This window comes from Nannobrachium achirus (genome assembly GCF_963921795.1).
Source record: "Nannobrachium achirus genome assembly, chromosome: 8".
Taxonomy (NCBI): domain Eukaryota; kingdom Metazoa; phylum Chordata; class Actinopteri; order Myctophiformes; family Myctophidae; genus Nannobrachium; species Nannobrachium achirus.
In genome coordinates this window covers 65,365,825-65,389,951 of record NC_137817.1, presented here as the reverse complement: position 1 = coordinate 65,389,951, position 24,127 = coordinate 65,365,825, and the positions used below count along the sequence as shown (strand labels likewise).

The window sequence follows — 24,127 nt, the reverse complement described above, 5'->3', positions numbered from 1 at the left end:
ACACGTTTTTACCGATTTAAATTGGCTATTGATCCCCATTTTCCATACAACTTCTGACCATGCTGACGGTTAGAAACCGTTGCATTATAGTACTGTTACCAGCCGACAGCAGGGGGCAGCAACACACCAACTGGCGTTCAAGACAAAGTGGTCAGAAGAACAACATTACCCACAATGCAGCAGTAGTGAAAACAACATGGCGATTGACTGTTGTTGACGTTATAAACATCATAGATTTATATCAAAGTAAAATACAAAGAAACTAAAACGTGTCGTTTCAGAACAGTGTCGTCGTTAAGCAGCAGGAGGACGTTTATCAGCAGCTCAACCACTGAAACACAGCAGGTAAAGATGAACTAGTTCACGTTGTGTTTCGTCTATTTCTTCACTGAAGATTAATGTCTTGTTTTATCTCTTTGTCTTTATTAACTTATCATTTAAGTTGGAACATAAATCTAATTACTCTTAGCTGCTAGCTTGTTATAAAGTGATAGTAAACACAAACAACAACAATAGCTCCATATCAGCAGCAGCAAGATATTTTTATATACATTGTTTTGTTGCATGTTGTTGTTGACGTCACTATTATCATTGTAACCCTATTGTTGAAACAATGTTTAATTTACAGCATCGCAATGATTAATATATTCATATACTGTAATTATTAATCTCCATACTGTAATGATTAATCTATAATCTCCGTAATTTAAGCAACTGGAGGTTCAAACGAGGTAGCTTGTAAATTACTAGGATATTTACTTTGTCCACCGTAATGTTAATTTGAATTGATTGCCAAGTGAAGTTAGAGCTGAGCTCCTGTCATGTTATGCTTTAATGTGTCAGCAGACTTAGAATGATCCATCCAGGTAATTCATGGCATTGGGAATAGTTTCCCTACACATTATTCTCCTTATTTTTTATTTTATTTTTTACTATAATATATACTGTTCATGGTTAAATCACAATTTTACATCAGGGTTAAACGAATGGCTGAAACAGTTTTGTACAAGATTAGATTATAACTTGCACAAGAAAACAGACATTACCAGAAATGATGCACTCAACAACCTGAACGATAACACTGCAAGAACCATGTTGTACTTGTTCATCCCATTATCGTCCAGTTCAATGTATAAGTTGTAATAACCACTGATCTAGCTTAGTGACCTGTGGGTCGGGACCCCCAGGGCAGGGTTTCCGCCACCGTTATATAGGCCGGGCGCCCCGCCCGGTCTGATATCGCCCCCGCCCGGCCAGACGTCCAGGGAAAATGATGCAAAATTCCTCCTAAAAGCGTACAGGCAGGCGACACGGCTCTGGAATGTGTTCAAGAATGTGCATGCATCCTGCCTCGCTGCGCTGTCTATCAGCGCACATTAACACCAGATAGATTTGTGTTACATAGTTGTTATTTTTTATTCTTTTGTGCTGTGCTGTATGGCTGCAGCGTGCAGAGCATACACCATACCCCTTTTTTGCAAAGAGACTTCACGTCGTCGTCATTAGACACACACACACACACACACACACTTGCAGAGAGAGGGAGAGCTATATTATTAGCCGACATGCTAACAGTGCCGCTATGTGTCCGATGGGACGCGATGCCAGATGAGAACCACAACAAAAAGTTTTCATCATCTTCACCTCCCAGCGAGTCAACAGTTTGCAAATGCGGATCCTACATGCTGCCTGCATTAACATTGGATATGTTTCTTTAGCCTACTTGAACGGGGCAATAGTGTTCCGTTTCTCTCTCTCGCTCTCTCTCTCTCTCCCCCCCAGTCCCTCCCGTACGAACGTTGTGCAGTGCAGGCTTGCTGGCGTGTGAGCTTGATGAAAACCGCTAATCTACAGGCTCACATTATGCAAAAAAAAGACGTGCATCCGGACGCGATGAGCGCTCAACTGCCTGCAACTAATTCAAAATCGCGCAATGCAACCCGTAAAGCGACATGCCTCATTGTGCGAACATGAAGTGACTGTTATGGAGAAACTAGTCTTTAGCTGTGAGTTTTCTCAATCCCCCAAAACAGGCACAGGAGTAGCGCTAGGTAGAGAGGCGCGTGTGTGTCTTTGTTTTCAAAGAGTCAGAACAAACTCCTGGGCTGGTGATCAACACTGCTTTTCCGACGTTTCCTCCCAACAGCGACACATATCCACACGTTACTGAGCTGCATGTGTGTCCAGCCTGCTTGCAAGTGTTTGTGTGTTAAGATAAACACATCTCCAACTCCGACCGTCTAACTTTGCTCAGCGTTGCCATGTTTTGTTTGTGAGAGAAACAAGCAATCAGGTCTATGCAAATAAAATGTATGTTTTTGTAGTGGAGTAAAGGTACAATATTTGGATCCGAAATTGTGGTGGAGTAGAAGGAATCAAAATACTGAAAACTGGAAATAGACAAGTAAAGTACAAATACCTTGAAAATAATTAAGACACTTCTCTTTACTTCTTTAGGCCAAAAATGATAAATGTTCTCTTATTATTTTGAGGGCAAAAATAAGAATTAATATTAAAAATTAAGTGAATTAATTACTGGAATTAATTAATTAATTATCAAAAAAATTCGGCGCCCGCGCTTCGCGCGGGCGCGAGATCCCCCCCTGGTCAAGACTTTTTCCTGCAGGAAACCCTGCAGGGGGGTCCCCAAATTATTATTATTATTGAGCGGTGGAGCCGCTCCTCTGTTTTGAAACGTCCATGTGTGACTTTGTCTGTCTGTAGCCTGCAATACCTCTCCTGACCACTAGGTACACACACACACACACACACACACACACAACAGCATACCACAGCAAGGCAGCAAGGGGTCAATCGGTCAGTGGTCATTGAGGTCAACACAAGCGCAGAAGAGACCAGAGACACACGCATGCACGCACGCACGCACGCACGCACGCACGCACGCACATACACATTTCACTACCCTTTTTAAGAGTTGGATTCTATCATTTTAAGGTATTTGTACTTGAGTATTTCCAATAGTTTTACTTCTACTACATATACCTCAACCCCTGCATGTACCTCAAGGTGCGCAGGCCTCCACCGCTCAGTTCACACAGGTGTGATTTTTATTTTTATGTATGTATATATGTATGTATGTATGTATGTATGTATGTATGTATGTATGTATGTATGCATGTATTTGGGTGGTCCCCTAATGATTAACTTCATGTGGAATGTTGTTTTCTCACTAAACAGAAAACAAACCAACATAAAGATTAAGTGTATAGAGGGTATCTGCACATTTCTAACGTGACAATTTAAGGACTTTTTAATACCTCTGATTCTGAAATGACAAATTGAACATTTGCCGAAATTGTGAAATATTAGAGTCAGAAATTAAGTTTTGGGGCGTTGTGAGCATGTAGATCTGCTATTTTCACAATAGAACCGTGATATACAAAATGTAATGCATCAACTCTTAGTGCTCATCAGGGTGGGACTGGGGACCCCCCAGTTAAAATATGATTAGTTTGGGGGTCGCGGCCTGAATAGGTTGAGAACCACTGATCTAGCTCACAGTGTTTCTCATCTGGATGCATTATTATTCAATACCTTGTAGATCTGCTATTTTCACATCACCTATGTATTATAGACTTAAATTGGTTACACTGATTTTGATGCTATACATTTTGCTGGGTCAGGTGGGTGCTGCTAAGGTGCCAACGAGGTGTACTTAATGAACTGGTGGATGTGTCCACATAAAAATATAATTTTAACACTTGATGAGAATAATAACATATTATTGTTCAATTGCTTCATTTCAGAGCAGTGTGTGCAGTCCAGACTGCAGGTGAAGATGAACTCTCCAGACTCAGCCAGGGACATTTCTATTAAACAGGAGGAACCTGAAGACATTTCTATTAAACAGGAGGAACCTGAAGACCACCCACATCTCAGTAAGTTTCATGTGCTCTCCTTTCCTTCATATCTGTCTGTCACAATATTTGTCTCAATACGATAACCACGCAAACAAGTCAAACTTGTTAGTCAAGTCGCTTGTGTAATTTGGTTAAAATTTTCGGGGGATTATGAAAACTATATATTTTTGGAGACTTCAGAGTATAACAAATCAGAAAATCCATGATTCCATTTGCAAAATCCGTAGGGGAATTTTTGACAGCTGCTGAAAGTTTGTGTCTCATTCACTTACTATACACTATACCAGTGGTTCTCAAACCTTTTACCCCAAGTACCACCTACCAGTATTTCTCTCCATGTACCACCATTATAAATTCATGTTAAAAAACAGTAGCGAAGAGCCGAAGACTTCCTACCAACCCCATAATACTGCTATGTACAGTTCACACAGGAGGCAAATGTATTCCTAATAAAAATATTTATTTCTCAGATCTCAGCAAAAATATGTTAAAAACTGTCACTTTAACTGTACTTTAACACACTACTGAACTACTACTGAACACAGCAAGTGAAAACAATAAACACACACACACACACACACCAACTGTGAATATTCATTTAAACACATTGAAAACAAGACTGCACCTCTAACGAGGAGCAAACTTGCGCCTTTTATCAAGGCATATATATATATATATATATATATATATATATATATATATATATATAGACTGGATATATACCTATATATATATATATATATATATATATATATATATATATATATATATATATATATATATATATATATATATTGAATATTTACCTAGAGACTCTTTTCTTCTCCTCCTTTCCTTGTCGTCTCCTTCTCTCATCTGCTCCTCCTCTCGTGTATATATATATATATATATATATATATATATATCTTCTCTCCGTCCAGGTATTTATGCATATATAGATATATATTACTGGATAGGTAGTCTAGAGATATATATCCACTCCTCCTCTCCTCCCCTCTTCCTCTACTCTCCTCATATAACTGGAGACTACCTCTCCAGGTATATATATATATATATATATATATATATATATATATCAGTGACGTCATTACGTGCGCGTTCCGCGTCTCTGACGCATTCACGTTGCCTAGAGACGCATTCACGTCATTGTCTTGGGGTCCCACGGACGCATCGCCTCCATTGGAGTCCACGTTAGAGGTCTTCACGGGTCCAATTTGAACTACCCGAACCCAAAAGGACCCGGGGGAAATGGACCCGGACCCATATGGCCCCGTCTATCATTTGGAATTTGAGAACCGTTACCCGATCAGCCCCGAGACGTGATGGATCCGATCCGAACGGCCCCGCCTGTTATTAGAAAAATTGGATCCGAAACCCGAGCAGAACGGGAGATCCGAGACCCGAACCTGTCGCCCCGAAATGAAAGAATGCCAACGTTATTATATTAAGAGTTGTATCAGACATATTTCTTACCTAACGTCGCCACGGTGCTGCTGTTGCTGTCAGCGGCGCTGTGCCTCTCGCCAAAAGATGATCTTTTCCCAGACCAGTAAGTCAATGCGGACAGTTTGTAAATACAAATAAATCCATGTTTTTATTCCTTCTTCTTTGGCTAGCCAATGCTAATGCTATCGTTTTCTGTCGCATGTGTTGTTCATTATATCTTTCTGCTTTGAGTGTCCATTTTGCTCTGCAGAGCATGACAACACGCAATGACAACTCCATTGTAAACCGTTAACCAAAACGTTACGTTAATATCTTTGATAATAATAACAATCCAACTGATACAGTCTGTGTTGTTGTGACTGAGTGAGTTATACTTCTCAGTTCTCACAACCAATGCAACAGATTACATGCTGCATCTTTAGTGCCTTCGTGTGGCGTTATCTATTTGGTGCAGTTGTTGCGTTCGCTTTCACTTCAATCTCGGCCTGTCTCGGCTCCACTCGGGTAACAGGAGATACCCGGGGAACCGGGGCAGACGGCCCCGGCCCCGGCCCGCCCCGCGGTAAAAGCTCGAAAACGGCCCGTTACCCGGCTCGGGGCGGTTCGGATCGCGGGTAATTTCGGATCTCGGGCAGGTCCGAAGACCTCTAGTCCACGTTAAAATAATTTACCACGTCGCGATTTTTTTTCTTTTTTTTTAAAGTCCACAGACGCCACCATTGTTCATGGGTGAAGGCATGCTACTTTACGCTATGTTAACACAAATGAAATCCGCGTAGAAAGTCTTAAAACAGACGATAGAACTAACGACAGTGTGTTTTGAACGCCATTTTGTGTGTCCGTGCATGGTCACAGAATTCAATGGGTGCCTTTAGCGTAGCACCGGGCCGCTCTCTGACCATAGTGGCACAGCGTGTTAGGTGATACACCAAAAAGGGTTCCCCCACAGAACGTGTATGGCAGGGCACGGCGCAGAAACATGACGTCTCTACACTGCAGCTCACTGCTCACTGCTCAGACAGCGACCCGCCTCCTCTCCCCCTGTCCTCTCTTCATCCTCTTCATTCAATAACAACTGGATACACACGCTATTGTTTATAGATGTGGTGGACATTGGACACCGTGTTAGAAGCCACACAGGTCTTCATTGCGTCTTTACAACAATAGCGACGATTAACGTCGTGGTGAACATGGTCAAATAACCTTTATTGGCTCAACTACAACACGGAGGAAGCAAGCTAGCCTAGCATGTATGCTATCTGAGACAGTATGTATGTAGCCTAGGCTGCCTAACTGTTTGATTGATTATAGTGTTTTCGTGGCGGCGCCGTCCCTTTGGTGGTCCGCCGGGGCAGCGGACCACCGCGGCCGCCTGTGCCTTGCCCTCCTGCATCCATAGGTATGATCAACCGTTCAAAACAAAAAAGCCGATCTACAAGCAACCCCAATCCACTGTTTTTGACCCAGTCCACTGGTTCTCTGTACAGCAGAGCAAACATAAGCACGGCAGAGAGCATTTCCCCCATTCCATAGAAGCAGTAACAGTACAAACACGAGACATCATCTCTCTGAGAAGATCCATATATTATCGATGTATATAAAATAACAGGTGGCTGTTCATTATGAAGACTCGGTAAATGCTTCTATCTGCGCCCCCAAGTGGTCAACATCTGATATTACCGGTTCGGTATTAAAAAAATCAAACCGTCACATGACTATTTGGAAGTATTAAATTGTAAGATTTGGAATTGTGGTTCATTTCTTTCAGACACATTTCTACGTAAGATGAACATAACGATATAATAACCAATTCAAGTTAAATGCTGCACTTTGTCAAAAATGACATGACGCGTTGAATTTTTGTGGGACCCATAAAATATCCCTGGGACTCATCCGAAACTCATTACATTAAAAACCTATTAACATCACTGATTAGTGTTGTAGTCGAGTCCACCTAAAGCGAGTCCAAGTCAAGTCCAAGTCATATGAGGTTCGAGTCCGAGTCGAGTCCGAGTCATGACCCCCTGGGAGGGGGCCGAGTCCGAGTCGAGTCCGAGACCGACGGGAGTCGAGTCCGAGTCGAGTCCGAGTCTGACGGGAGGCGAGACTGAATCGAGTCCCCAAAACCCGTTTTTTCTTTTTTTTTTTTTTTTTTTTAGGTTCTTTATTAAAACAATAATAGGTCTCCTCAAATTACCTTTGGTTGCTGTGGTTTAGACCAGATGGAGGGATCATATCTCCAAACTGGCTTGGGAACGCCTCGGTATACTCCCTGAGGGAGTGGAGGAAGTTGCTCGGGATAAGGAAATCTGGAGGTCTCAGTTGGAACTGTTACCCCCGCGACCCGATTCCGGCTAAGCGTTTGATGCCGGTTCACAGCCAAAATATCCAGCTCCATGTAGCCGGCACCTTAGGTTTGAGGGCATTTTACAGTAGGCTACTCCATTGCTGAATGTGATGTTGTGAGCCAAATGCAATTGTAAATGTCTGCTCGTTTTTACATAATGACATCAATCACATATGGTGAATGATGGATTCATTTATGTTCAGTCTCTCTCTAAATTAGTACCAGGGTTGGGAAGGTTACTTTTAAAAAGTATTCCTTACTTAAAGGTATTAACTAGTTACTGCCGCTACCATTTTTCCCAAACAGACATTAGAGTTGCTCCAATGAAAATGTTTCCCCCAGGCAGAGAACAGGTAGGCCTACTTTTGAGTGCCAATATAATAGTACAAATAAGACTTATACTCTAGTACAATATCCCAAATCACAGGCGATGATTATCCAGTCTAATGTCATGATATTAAAAAAATAATATTAATTACAAAATAATTATACTAATGTAGTCTAGGCTATAACATTTTAAACATTGCTGTTTTAGCTCTGTCGTTGTAATAGAGCTGCATGATTATGGCAAAACTTATTAAACAAAATGTTATCTTAATGAAAAACTATTTTATTTTGACCAAAAATAAATTATTAGTTTCCCCATTCAAACACATTACATGCCTGTTTGCATTTCATTATTTAAGGTGATAAATACCAATATGTCATTTTAGTCTGATGCCTGTCAAACAATGCAAAAAAATACCCCATGTCACTGTTGTTTTGATTTGTCTCAACCTCTCTAGGGGGACTTAAAACGTTACACTTCTCTCTGTTAATCAGTGTAGCCTACTTTGTTAAACTTTCGGACGAGGCTTGCTTAACGAGTATTAATAGTTTACAGCTGGAAAGAAAACAAGACGTTGCATCTTAATCCAGCAGTGCGCGTGGATGATTTAAACTACACATAACGTCGTGTTTGGAAGCTGTTTACTACACTATGGAATTATTTATTTGGAACACAACACAAGGATATACTGCAGGTAGGAGAAAAGAAAAGTAAAGTGGACTGTGTTCAGTGTTGTCTGCTGGCTGCCGCTGCAGGGGCTCAGTGTGTGTGTGTGCGTGTGTGTGTGTGTGTGTGCGTGCGTGCTACAGTAGTGCGTGTGCTTATCAGATGCGCGTCAGATAGCCTATGCTGCATTACTTAACGCTCTTAATGTTAACGTTAATGGGCTCCTCAACATATGGATATACATTTCTTCCTTTGCATTGTACTGACTTGACTTGACTCGAGTGGACTCGGCGGGGGGCGAGTCCCGAGTCAAATGGTCCGAGACCGAGACGAGTCCAAGTCAAATTGAGGGCGAGACCGAGACGAGACCGAGTCAATGAAAAATTGGACTCGAGTCCTGACTCGAGACGAGTCATTGACTCGAGTACTACAACACTATCACTGATATATATACACACTAGTGTTGTCAAAAATATCGGTATATCGATAAATATCGATACTAAAAAAATGCATTCGGTACGATACGGCTTTCCCGTAGTACCGGTAGTATCGATATTACGTTTTACAGTTCGGTACGGCTCTCGTTGGTTGACTTCAGACAGAGGAGCAGACAGACACACATGCGCCAGCCCAGTGTACACACAAACAACGTGCTGCATGCAGCCCCTCGGCCCCTCCCCTCTACTAGTACACACTGCAGACTGCACTGTTTAATGTTGCCGCCGCGGGACATATTGCTGCGTATCGTTGCTACTACTCGCTGCTAAAGGCACACGATGGCATCTGCGCAACAACCACAACGACCCACGTTGGTCGAAAAACAAAACGCCAGGAGTGAAGTGTGGAAATACTTTGGTTTTGAATCGGATGATCACGGAAGGGCAAAGGACAGCTCCAAGCCAATCTGCAGGAGATGCTACAGAAACGTTCCGTGCAAAGGAGCCAACACGAGCAACCTGGCGAAGCATCTCCAGGACAGACACCCTGATCTATACAAACAATTAAAAGAGGTTGGTAACAGTATAACTTGGCATTAAACTCGGCCCGCGAGCCCAGTAAACCTGTTGCGTTGTTGTCCTGTTAGCAATAGCTGTTGCTTAAAGCTAACCACCAATAGCTGTTGCATTATGCATATCCGGTCTGGAGAGGATACGGAAAAGATTATTAGTTTGCATGTGTTTGGGAGGGAGTGGAACCAGTTTGAGTAGGCGGGCTTTAGACCGGATGCATGGGTTAATATGTGATTAGAAACCAAGCTGATGCCGTTGGTACGGACCTCGCTAACGCTGTAACCAAGTGGTTATCAACCTGTGGGTTGGGACCCCCAGGGGGTCTCAACAGTAAACAGACCAACAAAGTTTTGTTTAAAGTGACAATTTGAGGACTTTTTAATACTTTAACTCTCCTACTGCCAGATTATTTATTTATTTATTGGGTCTGGCGCCATCAAAAAGCGGCTTACCTTTGCGACGTTATAGTAGATAGACAGACAGACATTTATTTATTTATTTATTTATTTTTTGGTTGTGCAATAGTGCACTTTGGTCTGCCAGGCAGCAGAGGGCGGCGTCATGCGAGAATGAATGTGAATTGTCCTGCTATGTGTTGCCGTACATTCAGAGCAGTCACTGGCTACAGAGCCTCCGGGCCAGAGGAAATCAACAAGGAAGTGAATTGTTCTCCGTTGATCTAACGCATAATGGATTTTTTACACCATCACAGCGGAAAATGTGTTTACAGTAAACGGCCACGCGACCCCTCATCAGCTTACAGTCATCAGACGAACGAACCGAACGAGCGCCGTATTGGCATCGAGTTTCTGTAAAAAATGGGGCGAGCGTTATCGTTCAAAGCGTGGGGAGAGTTAATACTAAAATGACAAATTAAACAAACTGTATATACAGTTGACTATGGTCAGAAATTAATGCTGTTGTGCTTCACTACTTTACTTTTATGTATACTTTGGTTTATTTCTTAATTTATCGATTAATTGATAAGATAATAGTAATTTTAAAGGCCTAATTCAAAGAGAAAAAAAAATGTTTATAAAAGTCTAAAAAATATATTCTCTCTCTTTTAGCACCAGAGAGAAGCTGAGCAGACTGAAGCTCAACATGCTGCAGCCAGACCAACACAGTCACAGCCTAAAATAACAGATGCCATAGAACAACAGACCAAGTATGATGCCAACTCACGTGAAGCCAAGAGGCTGAACAGAGCTGTAGCAACCTACATTTGTATAGATCAGGTCCCTATTTATACTGTTGAGAAACCTGGATTCCAACAGCTTCTCAAACAGTTAAATCACAGATATTCCCTTCCCTCACGTAATTATTTCATGGACACAGAAATCCCTGCGCTCTACAATGAAATAAAAACAGAAATCCTAGACAGTCTTATGGGCAGTCCCTTCTTTTCATGCACCACTGACCTATGGACCAGCAGGGCCTTATCCTGTTTCATGGCACTAACTCTACAGTTTATAACTGACTCCTGGAACATGAAGAGCTGGTGTTTGGGCTGTGCTGGGATGCACTCGGATCACACAGGGGACAACTTGAGGGAGGCATTGGAGGAGATGGTCTGTGAAACATGGAAGCTGGACATATCAAATATGTCTGGTATTACTACTGATAATGCCTCAAACAACAAGAAGGCATTTGAGGCATTCACATGGGTCCCCTGCTTTGGGCACAACCTCCACCTTGCCGTTAACAAGGGCCTGAATATAGGCCGTGTGCCTGAGGTACTGTCGAGATTAAGAAAAACTGTCTGTGCGTTCACCAGGTCTCCAAAATTGCTCCGGAAGTTGAAGAAAAAACAAAAGGATTTGAACCTACCAGACCACACACTGATCCACGATGAGCCCACACGCTGGGACTCGTCATATCAAATGGTGGACCGATTCTTAGAGCAGCAACAAGCAGTCTGTGCTGTCCTAGTTGAGGATCGGAAGAAATGGCACCTCATGCCCAGAGATCACGACATTGAAGCTCTTCAGGCTGTGCAAGAGGTATTGAGCCCCATCAGTCCTTACACTGATGCCCTTAGTGGTTCAAAACATACCACTCTCTCCTCTGTCCTTCCCCTATGTTGGAAGATATTAAATACTTTGACAGATGAGGAAAGTGACAGCAACCTAAAACGTCAAATGAAAGAAGCAATTGGAGCGGATCTCAGGCAAAGATATGAGGACGGGGGTCTGCAGCTGCTGCTGAACACAGCCACGTATCTTGACCCAAGGTTCAAGCACAGTTTTGTTACTAGAAAACAAGAGGTAAAAACATCTCTTGACAATTCAGTGCAAAGTCTGCAAACAGGAGGACAAGGCCCAAGCACAAGCACACAACCCCCTTCTCCAGATGCTCCACAACCACCACCAGCAAAGAAAAAGAAAACAGATCTGAAGGGACTGCTGTCAAGCATACAGGGGGAAAAAAAGGGTAAAGATGGTGTAGAAGAGGAGGATGCTGCTGTAGGACTCAAAAAAGAGTTCACAATTTATGAAAAGATGGAGGAACTCGATGCAAACGAGGACCCACTCTCATGGTGGAGAACACATGAGAAAATGTTGCCTTACCTTGCCCGCTTAGCTAAGAAATATCTGTGCATCTCTGCTTCAAGTGTAGCATCAGAGCGAGTGTTTAGCACATCAGGCCTAATTGTCAGTCCCAGAAGGGCACGACTCACAGAGGAGCACATAGATATGTTGGTGTTCATAGCACAAAACCTGAAAGCTCCTGAAAGCTCTGAATCCTCTGATTAGCAACAGTATTTTTGTACTTGTTGAAAATGCAGCTCCCAAAAAAGCTCTGATTAGCTAGCTACAGTATTTGTTGAGAATTCAGCTCCTGAAAGTTCAGAGTAGCTACAGTATGGTTTGTACTTATTGAAAATGCAGCTCCTGGAAGCTATTTTTTTGTACTGTTTTTGTTTGTTTGATGAAAGTGCAGCTCCTGAAAGCTGAGTAGCTACAGTATACTATGTTCTGTACTTGTTGAAAATGCAGCTCCTGAAAGCTCTGAGTAGCTACAGTATTTTTTGCACTGTTTTTGTTTGTTGAAAATGCAGGTCCTCCTGATTCTGAAAGCTCTGTGTAGCTACAGTATTCTTTGTACTGTTTTTGTTTGTTGAAAATGCAGGTTCTGAAAGCTCTGAGTAGCTTTATTTTTGCACTTTTTTTTATTTTCCAAGGGCAGTAAAAAAGTGCCTTTACAGTGTGACAATCTGAGGCTTTTGAATATGCACACTACCTCAATATGTACTTTACAAGTGCAATGCATGCCATGCACTCACTGTTACTGTGAAAGAAAAATATTACTGTGAAAGAAAGTGTAGTTATTTCTTCCAGACAGTTGAAAGTTCATTTTTCTATTTGTGTATTTTTCTTTAAATAAAAATAATTGTTTTGCACTAAATTCTCCGTGGTTGCGTGGTATCGAAAATGGTATCGAGTATCGAAATTTTTCAAAATATCGTATCGAAGTTGAAAATCCAGTATCGTGACAACACTAATACACACACACACACACACACACACACACACACACACACACACACACACACATATATATATAGATTGAATATATACATCTATATATATATTAGTCTTGAGGTATATATCCTCTCCAAGGTTTATATATTATACATATAATACCTAGAGAATCTTTTCCTCGCCTCCTTTCCTTGTCGTCTCCTTCTCTCATATGCTCCTCCTCTCCAGCCCTACCTACGGAACTCGCCTGTCGGCTCGTTCCTGCGGTAAGGCTGTCGTGCAGGTTAATCGTGTTATATGCACACCCTCTCGTGTAATATTGCTTAAAAGAGAAACGTTTGACAACTTACCGATGCCTAGTGAGACCGCACAGAGTCCTCTGAAGTCTGGCTTAATCGCTGTCAGCTTCAGTCTGAGGTTTGGCTCTGCATCCATCCTGTTTCTGTACTTAGTTTTTATGCAGGCCAGTGAAGAGAAGCCTTTCTCACAGAGATATGTCGTTGCAAAGGTAAGGAGAACTCGTCCTGCCTTGTCTGAGAGAGCAAGGTATATACTGTGTTGCTGTATCCAAAAGTTTAACAGTGACTGTGTTTTTAAATCAGGCTGCAGTGTTTCATCACAAGATAGTTCTATTAAACTCTCCTGCTCATCAGTAGTGAGATCCTTGGGCATTTCAGAGGATTCAATGCTGAACAGGTTTCTCATCCAGGCATTATCATCAGCAGTCACAGGGAAATATTCACGGAACTGTTGTCTGAGTGCGACAATGTGCGCAACAATGCTGTCCCTCACTCCAGTATCAAGGGATAGGTCGTTTTCTGACAGAATGCTCTCCAATGTGGGGAAACATTCAACATTGCCTGCCTTGACTTTGATTTCGAACAACAGCATCTTTTTCAGAAAAGCGTTGATTTTATCTTGCACGTCACATGCATTGACGGAGAGCCCCTGTAGCCCCGAATATAGCTCGTTTTAATAGACGAGAGAATATATCCGATAAGTCTGCCAGTTGAGTGAGCCATACATGGTCGTCAAAAACACCAGATATGGGGAAACTTTTGTCCTCTAAAAATGTTTGTACCTCTGTGCAATTTGAAAAGCCTTGTAAGTACCTTCCCTCTTGACAGCCACCGTACTTCAGTGTGGAGCAACAGCTGAACATGCTCACTGCCCATCTCATCACAGAGAACATGGAATAGGCGAGAATGCATGGGTCAGGCTTTAATGAAGTTGAATGAAGCTGTGTCCAAAACCGATTTTAGCTCTCCTGGCATCTTTTCACCGCCAGAGCCTGCCGATGTATGCTGCAGTGAGTCCATTTAGTCATCGGGGCCACCTCACGTATGCGTGCTGAAACTCCTTGGTAGCGACCTGTCATAGCCCTGGCACCGTCTGTACACACTCCAACACATGTTTTCCAGTCAAGCCCGTTCTCTTGAAAGAACGTGTTGAGTAAATTGAATATGTCCTCAGCTGTAGTTCTGGTTTCAAGCGGTTTACAGAACAGAAACTCCTCCTGAGCAGCACCATCATAATTATTCATATCTACACAAGCAAATTGGCCAAATCTGTTTGGCCAAAGAGTTCCCGTTTTTAGCCACGACTGCATCATTTTAGAACTAACAATTTGTTTATCTGCTGCTCGCCAGCCATCAGTTCACCTAGTTTAGACATTTGCCGTCGGCGCGCATTTAACTACGTAACAGGAACAGGACGTGTGGACGCTACGGAAAGTCAAATGTTTTAAAATGAAATTTAAGTGAAATTATGATGATGTTATTTCCATTCAAAGTAATATAGTATTTTGATTGAATTATGTTTTTATTATATTTTATGTAGTTATGCAGCTCAAAGGCATGACGTGACAGCAGGCGAAAGATTAGCATCGATAGCAATAACAATAGCCTAACAGTAGTCTTACCTCTTGAAAGAATACACCATGTGAAGCCTCTCCACCCATTAGATGGATGATTCTTAAGACAAGAGATGACAACACAATAAGTGTTACAAACATGAATCAAGTTGCAACCTTTGCTTGTACATTATACATTTGTAGAATGGCATTTCAATTCCAAACATACAGTACATACCTCTTTTTCTGCTTCTTTTTACAAGAGACAGTTCAGCAGTTATTCATTCACTGTTGGGGGTTCCATCTGTATTTGGGGGAATACAGATGGAACCACGTTCTCCTTTATTGTAGTCTTTGTTTTCTTAGCTTTGCATTGTGTCCATCAATTCTGCCATTACATCTCGGTGGAAGTCATCTGTTGTGAAATGTTCACTACACAGCTGAAGATGCATGTCCCATAGCTGTTGTAGTGACAGTGGTCTCTTAGCCCCGGTCCAGTGCATTTAGCGACTAATAGCGAGTTATCTCTGGGCATATGGAGTTTGGTTCTCAGCAGTCAGCAGCACCCGGGGCTTTCGGCTTCAGTCATCACACCACAATAAAACAACGACATTTTGTTTCACCAACACAGTTGCACACATTTCAAAACTTCTACAACTGCTTTCAGCATCACTGCGGTCATAACATACCATCTTCTTACTATGTGACTTACAACCAACAGCAACAAACAAACTAAAGCAGACGTGAGAGGGGATGCACTGCTCGCACAAAGCATTATGGGTGCTGTAGGAAGTGAGGTCAGAGTGAGCTCAGGGAGTGGAGTTTCGAAAAAAACACCGTTATCACTCACTGGATCACCCAAATAAAATGCATGTTTTTTTATGATGTTTTCGAATATCATACTATGGGATTACAAAAGCCATTAAATAGTGGCGAGGCACTCCTTTAAGTAGGTGACAGCTCATTTTGTACATGGAACATGGTAGAGAAAAAGTTTGTCATTTTAAGAATCCTGTGTTGACCATCATGCTATTTCTTCTGCTCCTAGACATCCTGCACATGGTTGTGTGTAAAGAGGAGGATTCTATTAAACAGGAGAGGAGCTCCAGTCTGCTCCAGGAGGAACCAGAGCCTCCACACATTAAAGAGGAACAGGAGGAACCAGAGCCTCCACACATTAAAGCACAGGAGGACATACTTCAAAGACCAGAGGAGCTTGATGGATCTATGTTGACATTACTAGCAGTTAAAAGTGAAGTTGATGCTGACATCTTTTCACACTGCTCTGAAGTTAAACTTGAATCTGACCCTGAAGTCAGTGAAGACAGTGATTGGGGGGAGATGTTTTCAAGTAGAGGTGTCCAAACTAGAGAAAAACCTTTCCAGTGTAGATTGTGTAACACAAGTTTCAGTGAGTCAGGTACCCTGAAGACACATGAGCTTATCCACACAAGATTAAAACCTTACCACTGTAAACATTGTGGCAAGAGTTGCATTCAGTTAAGTCAGCTAAAGTCACATGAGCGTATCCACACAGGAGAAAAACCTTTCCACTGTAAACATTGTTACAAAAGTTTCAGTGACTTAAGTAATCTAAAGAAACATGAGCGTATCCACACAAGAGAAAAACCTTTCGAGTATAAACCTTTCCATTGTAAAATCTGTAACAAGAGTTTCAGCCATTCATCTACACTAAAGACACATCAGCGTATCCATACAGGCGAAAAACCTTTCCAATGTAAACATTGTGACAAGAGTTTCAATCATTTAGGTAATCTAAAGAAACATGAGCGTATCCATACAAGAGAAAAAACCTTTCCAGTAAAAACTGTGTAACACGAGTTCCAATGAGTCGGGTACCCTGAAGACATATGAGCATATCCACACAAGAAAACAAACCTTTCCATTGTAAATTATGTAACAAGAGTGTCAGCCATTCATCTACACTAAAGATACACCAGCGTATCCACACTGGAGAAAAACCTTTCCACTGTAAACATTGTGACAAGAGTTTCAATCAGTTAGGTGGTCTAAAGAAACATGAGCGTATCCACACAAGAGAAAAACCTTTCAAGTATAAACCTTTCCATTGTAAAATCTGTAAAAAGAGTTTCAGCCATTCATCTACACTAAAGACACACCAGCGTACCCACACTGGAGGAAAACCTTTCCATTGTAAACATTGTGACAAGAGTTTCACTCGGTTAGGTAGTCTAAAGACACATCAGCGTATCCATACAGGCGAAAAACCTTTCCAATGTAAACATTGTGACACGAGTTTCAATCAGTTAGGTAATCTAAAGACTTATGAGCGTATCCATTTTCAGTGAGTCAGGTACCCTGAAGACACATGAGCTTATCCACACAAGATTAAAACCTTACCACTGTAAACATTGTGACAAGAGTTTCACTCGGTTAGGTAGTCTAAAGACACATCAGCGTATCCATACAGGCGAAAAACCTTTCCAATGTAAACATTGTGACAAGTTTCAATCATTTAGGTAATCTAAAGACACATGAGCGTATCCATACAAGAGAAAAACCTTTCCAGTAGAAACTGTGTAACACAAGTTCCAATAAGTCAGGTACCCTGAAGATACACCAGCGTATCCACACTAGAGAAAAACCTTTCCATTGTAAACATTGTGACAAGAGTTTCAATCAGTTAGGTACTCTAAAGAAACATGAGTATATCCACACGAGGAAAAACCTTCCACTGTAAACATTGTGACAAAATGGATCTTGTTCTTTTAAAAGGATCCAACCTTTGGATGTTTATCGTGGGATCTGTGACCTAAAAGAAAGCTGTGGTGCTGGTCCGGACGGCCTTGAGGCCAAGTATATCAAACTTGCTGCCCACACATTAATGTATCCCCTTGCAGATTTATTCAATCTGTCTCTGACTACGTGCTCATTCCCATCCATTTGGAAATGTGGCAAAGTTACTCCCATCTTCAAGAATGGAGACCCATCTGACCCTAATAACTATCGTCCCATTTCTATTATCTGTACCACTGCAAAAATCTTTGAAAAACTAATCTTTAATCAGCTTTCGCAGTATCTGAATCGCTTCAACATTCTATCCCCAGTTCAATCTGGTTACAGGTATGCCTGTCCTCTAAAAATCGTCGAATCGACGCGCCGTTTTAAGCCTCCGGAATCGACGCCAATTGTTTGAGTCAAGCCGTCAAAAATATATTATTTTTTATCACACCGGTGCGGTATGAGAGCGCTGGACTGTCATGTTCTTCCTATTTAGTCCATACTTCCTACTGCTTGCAACTAGATTTAAAAATAAAACCAGTTCACGTGACTTGAAAGTTGCCTTGATCATATAACAAACGGCTCTTATTTTGAAGTTAACTGCTTTGAGAGGAAATGCGTCGACGTGTTGTTATTCTAGTTGTTAAAGCTGACCAAGAAGCAGCAGCGCGATGCGCTTTCACTTTCACTCACTGCCACTGAGTGTGGCTCTGTGGTGGAGGACTGCGGTGGAGTAGAGGACTTCTTAAAAAGTTTTAGATTACGACAATTTGCTTGCATTGCGATGCAGCCGTGTGCCGTTCTGCATCGACACAGTGATGTTACATTATTCTTATCTTTAGCCTACTTTTGTGTTGTTTTTCCTCCTGAAGGAACGGGGCTAAATCGTTAGCATGCTAGCGCTTTAGCCCTGTTCCTTTAGCCTTGGAGAGGCATAAAATCATTACAACCAGGCAGTTTTCAAAGCAGAGAATCCACAAATCATATGTGGTTTACAACAGCTGTTGTACCGGTACTCTATCAATGCGTCGCGGTCGCGCCTCCTCTCCAGTCATTAAAGCACAACTTAAAAAAAATAAAAATTAAAGCACAACTTTTTTTTTTTTTTTTTTTTTTTTTTACACATAAACGATTCGTCGACGCATCGGATTAACCCCCCGCGACTCGAGTCGACTTGATAAATCCTGCGTCGAGGACAGCCCTAGTTACAGGCAACAATGACCGCCTCACTGGAGCAATATTTATAGACCTATCCAAAGCCTTCGATGTGGTTGACCATTATCTACTACTTGATAAACTCCATTCCATTGGTCTACATCGAAGTGCCCTTCTCTGGTTCAATGCCTACCTTCATAACCGACGTCAGTGCGTTACCTTGCAAGGTATACAGTCTGACTACATGATTGTCGAGAAAGGTGTCCCACAAGGCTCCACTCTGGGTCCACTCCTTTTTTCCATCTTTATTAATGATCTACCTGACACCTGTTTATATAGTAAAGTCCAGCTCTATGCTGATGACACTGTCATATACTGTTCCAGTTATGCAAATTCAATCATCCTTACAATCTGATTTTAACCGTGTTCAAAAATGGCTATGTAATAATAAACTTCTGTTGAATATGGGGAAGTCATGCAGTATGATGTTCGGTACAAGACACAGTCAAGCAAGCTCTCTTGGTGTTCACATACATTTCTCAAATGGCTCCCAGCTTGAGAAAGCTGACTCATTTAAATATCTTGGACTTTGGCTCGACCCAGAACTTACCTTCAAACCACATATTGACTATATTATAAAAAAAAACACATGGTTGCCTGAGCTCACTCTATCGTTCAATTAACTGTTTTTCATTTAAAGTTAGAAAAAAAATATCTCAAGTTCTACTCCCTATCATTGATTATGCTGATGTTGTGTACCAGAACACCACATATACGCATCTTAAGCCTCTTAATGTCTTATACAATTCTCTGTGCAGGTTTGTCCTGAGGTGTCCATATAGAACGCATCACTGCCATATGTACAACTCGCTCAATTGGCTGCAGCCTAAATCAAGAAGACAACTGCATTGGTTACTCTTCATTTTTAAATGTATTTACTTTAATTGCCCCTCCTACCTTTGGTTCAATCTACATCATCATATCCACTTAGGCACCTGCTAGTGTGGGGATTTAAGGGGAGCTTATGCTAATTTCGTGCAATTTTGTCTTAAAGCGCAAAACTTTGCACAGATGTAGCCCAAGGCTTGCTCTAATGATTTAGCTAGAGCCGACGACCTTCGGGGTCGCCACAGCGGCCAAATCAAGTTGGGCTCTCATCGACTTTCTATACAGGAGGAAACTACCCAGATTTTTTTTTCTGGGTATTTAAGTAGGATCTGAGGGGTCTAGCTAGGGGTTTGTCATGATGCTGAATCCATTGCAGACATTTGTTTTGCATAAAAAACATTCCTTGGGCTAGAAATGAAATGAGAAAATTATGCATGTATGGGTGAGCATTCATGTTAGTCGGAGGCCTTAGGGGGTTTTTTTTTCTCGTGCTAATCAGTCTAAAAGTGCAAAATTGTGCACAGATGTAGCTCAGGGCATGCTCTAATGATTTAGCTAGGGCGCCTGAGTCGGCGACCTTCGGGGTCGCCACAGCTCCAGAAAACACCCACAAAACTCTGTAAAGTGATGACTCATCACTTTTCATCACTAAACCGATGGGAGCCCAACTTGATTTGGCCGATGTGGCGACCCGAATGTCGCAGACTCGGGCGCCCTAGCTCAATCATTAGAGCATGCCCTGGGCTACATATGTGCAAAACTTTGCACTTTTAGACTGATTAGCAGGAGAGAAAAAAACCCTAAGGCCTCCGACTAACATGCATACTCACTCTAATTAACTTTACCTGTATGTACTATTATTGCTTATGTGTTTGTACTGTGCCACTTAGTTGATCATCAACTGATGTGGTGGGTGCTGGGGTGGGTGGGTGACGGTGAGCAAGCTATCTGTGTAAGAATGTATCTGTACCTCTGTCTTGTATGTACGTATGTCTGCTGTTCATGTTCTTTTGTATGTTCTTATGGGTCCCTCTTGAAAATAAGATGCTGCATCTCAATGAGGCTTTCCCTTCAATTTCACGGTTAATTTTCATAATAATATGATCGCATTTTCCTGGACCTGGACAGTGTTTTTGGCTATGGAGATGTGATTTTGTTAAACAGACTCTGGGAGGCGCAAGAGAGTGGTCTTATGTCATGTCCAATGGAACAGTGAATGAGAGACAGCTGTTTTAGTGTTACACAGTGGGATCTTTGGACCGGGGAGGAGGATGAGACAACGAGCGTCGGAGTACACAAAACAGAACACGTAGCCAACAGAGGTATTTCGGTCTGGGAGCATTTCAAAAGGAAAGGAGTGTAGACGACAGTATCTTTCTCAAATACAGCAGCGGCATGAGGCAACAGCGATGCTCAATCACAAGCCACGAGTCGCAGCGCGACGCGCTGTGAGCTTGTAGATCTGCCATTTTCATCTCGGAAGAGTTTTCTCTGCAGCGAGTCAAAAGACTCATACACAACAGAACTCGTCGTCGTGTTGATGGTTCTCAATAAAAATCATAAATGCTCAGCCTAGGCTAGAGCTTGTTTGTTAGAAAGGCAGAATATAGGCACCGCCGCCGACCACTTGTTGAAACGCCCAGATTACGATGCGATGCTTGTTGTTTATTGACGATTAAGCCTAGAACAATTTATTTTTATTGTTAAATCCGGCTTTTTTGTTTGTCTTTCAAAGGAGCATAACTAAATGTCTACCATTCGTCTACCAACGTTAATTCTGTGTACTTACATATACAATTTTGGGTAAAAAAAGAAAAAAAGATTAAAAAAATTATAAAAATAATAATAATTAAAAACCGTTAATTAACCGGTTAATGCTGACGGCTAACCGGTTACTGGATAAACCGTTAGTGACATCCCTAATTAGTACATCCAGTCAGCTGGGTGTCTCCTTCCTACACATACATGACCTTCTCCAGGACACAGGCTGAGTGGAACCTCTTTGCTTCTGGAATAGTCCCAGAAATATTGGGTTTGAATCAGCTGTGGTTGTTGACATCAAAGGCATAAAGCACATTGCAGTAAGGATAGGATCCTCCCCAGATGTAGACAGTCTCTTCTACCAGCACAGCTGTGTGGCCAAGGCGCACGGAGGGAACCTCAATGGGACTTTGTCCTCTTCCATCTGTCACTGGGGGCAACTTCCTCCAACAACACAAAGACAATGTGTTGAAGATGTGGACTTCAATCTGATCCCTGTTGTTCTGGTAGTTGTTGTATTCTCCAAATGAGTACAGCTTGTGTCCGACTGCCACAGCAGCATGGCAGAACTCTTTAGGTCCTCCTTTCAGATGTATCGTCCAGTGAATCATTTCACACACCAGCAACACTGCAAATCAGTTCAACTAATTTACAATAGAGGTTGTTAGAAGGTAGGCTAATTTGTCGCTAAAACCTGCTGAATGGCATTGTGTTGTATAATAAAAAATATTTAAAAGTACAATTATATTGGATTCGATGATGAGGTTGTGATGTCATTCCTTGATGACATCATTATATGGAATAGCTAATGACATTACAGAAAAAATCTATTATCTGTCACTACTATGACACCAGTCATCCATATTTGGGCATATTGAGATGAAGACACACAGACAGATATGCAGCCAGAGATGTAGAAAGGCTGGAGGCGATCGGGGTGCCACAGGCTTCCCTGAACCTGCGAACGCAGGTTGGGCCTCAGAGGCAACTGAACGGCATCCCCATGACCAGAGACAGCAGCATCCTGAACCAAGGGTGTCTCGACCAACATGAGGCTGTCAGATGCCTAGGCTACACTGAGCAGTGCAAAGCTACGATGAGAGAGGGAGAGAGAGAGAGAGAGAGGAGACAGAACACTGATGAGGAGAGGAGAGCGGTTTGCAAGTTTTGTGAAATTATCGCAAGATATTCAAACACACACACACACACACACACACACATACATGGCAACCACACTGCCACGGTCTGCATACAAAGGGACACACACACCGGACGCCAACATTTCCCCCGGTGGGGAGAACATTTTCAACGCGTGGCAACGCTAGAAAAATAGAACAGCGTCGTATCGGCGTGGCGGGCGAGGCCGCAGACCCACGCCTGTGCGAGTCTGACGCCGCCGGTGTGGTTAGTTAATTGAAAATAATGTTTTGACGCGCCGTATAGTATATCTGTTGTGAAAAGATCCACTGTCAAACCTACATACCGTTGCTATCAGGCAGAAACCTCCAGATCACAATATTATTACTTTCTATTTCTAAATTAATTCCACACTTCTTCATTCAACGCATTGTGATGTGATTAGTTGTAAGCTTGTAGATCAGCCATCTTCAGCTTGCACAGACGTGGGTCAGTGACGTGACGCCCCAAAAAACATGTTTTTTAAAAAACTTTAAATAGCAGGCATAAAAATTATTTACTTTTGTTCTACTCACTCTCAACTTTATGGAAACACATTTTGTTTTTAGATATTTTATTGGAATCAGACTTTATTGAGCAGTTTGTTGTACTTGTGCCTAAAACCGTCATCTGGTGTGACATGACAATAATTGTTCATAAAATGAAAATGGAGTACACCTTTCTTAAGTTACTCACTTTATCAAAGTCCTTTATCATAACTAACCTGTGATCCACTATAGTTTTGTGAAAATTAATTGAATCTGTATATTTTTTTCATAATCAACACTCTGTGTGAGGCCCATGTTGTCGATCTTTCAACATATTTTAATTTTATTCTGACAAAAACTTTCTTTAAAATTACACAAATATTTGTGACTCTTCCTGATACTATTTTCTATGTAAACCATACACATTTTTTCGGTTTCATCATTAATAAAGGTATGATTTCTCACTATTTGGAATGTCACACCAGATGACTTAGTGTCACACCAGATGACCATATCTTCATGTGTCAAAGCAAACTGTGTTTTAACCTACCTATTAGTGAGTACTGAACTTTACTGATTGATTAAACAATTACCCAGGAAAAACAGCAACAGTAAAATTGCTTTAACATTAAATAACATGGCCTTAATATTTCTGAACAGGATAGTATTGTTGGGCCTTAACATAGGATAACAAAGAATTGTAGTAGTAGATGGATGATGAGGATGTGCACAGGAATGCTACGCACACCTAAGTCTTCTGCCGGCCCACGGCAGAAGGATCTTAAAGAGACAATAAGGTGCATAGCCACACTGGGAGCCAAAGCAACATTTTATTAACACCAATTATTGGAAACAACTCAGCATTCAGGTGTATTACTTTT

At 41.8% G+C, this 24,127-nt stretch overlaps 1 long non-coding RNA gene across 1 annotated transcript; it reads left to right on the top strand.

The window, feature by feature from the left end:
* The first annotated feature begins 207 nt into the window (after nt 1-207).
* Nucleotides 208-18,041, top strand: LOC308290507. The gene is made up of 3 exons (XR_013962292.1): nt 208-345; nt 3,768-3,899; nt 16,064-18,041. It is a non-coding gene; the product is annotated as an uncharacterized lncRNA (long non-coding RNA).
* Nucleotides 18,042-24,127: the final 6,086 nt, after the last annotated feature.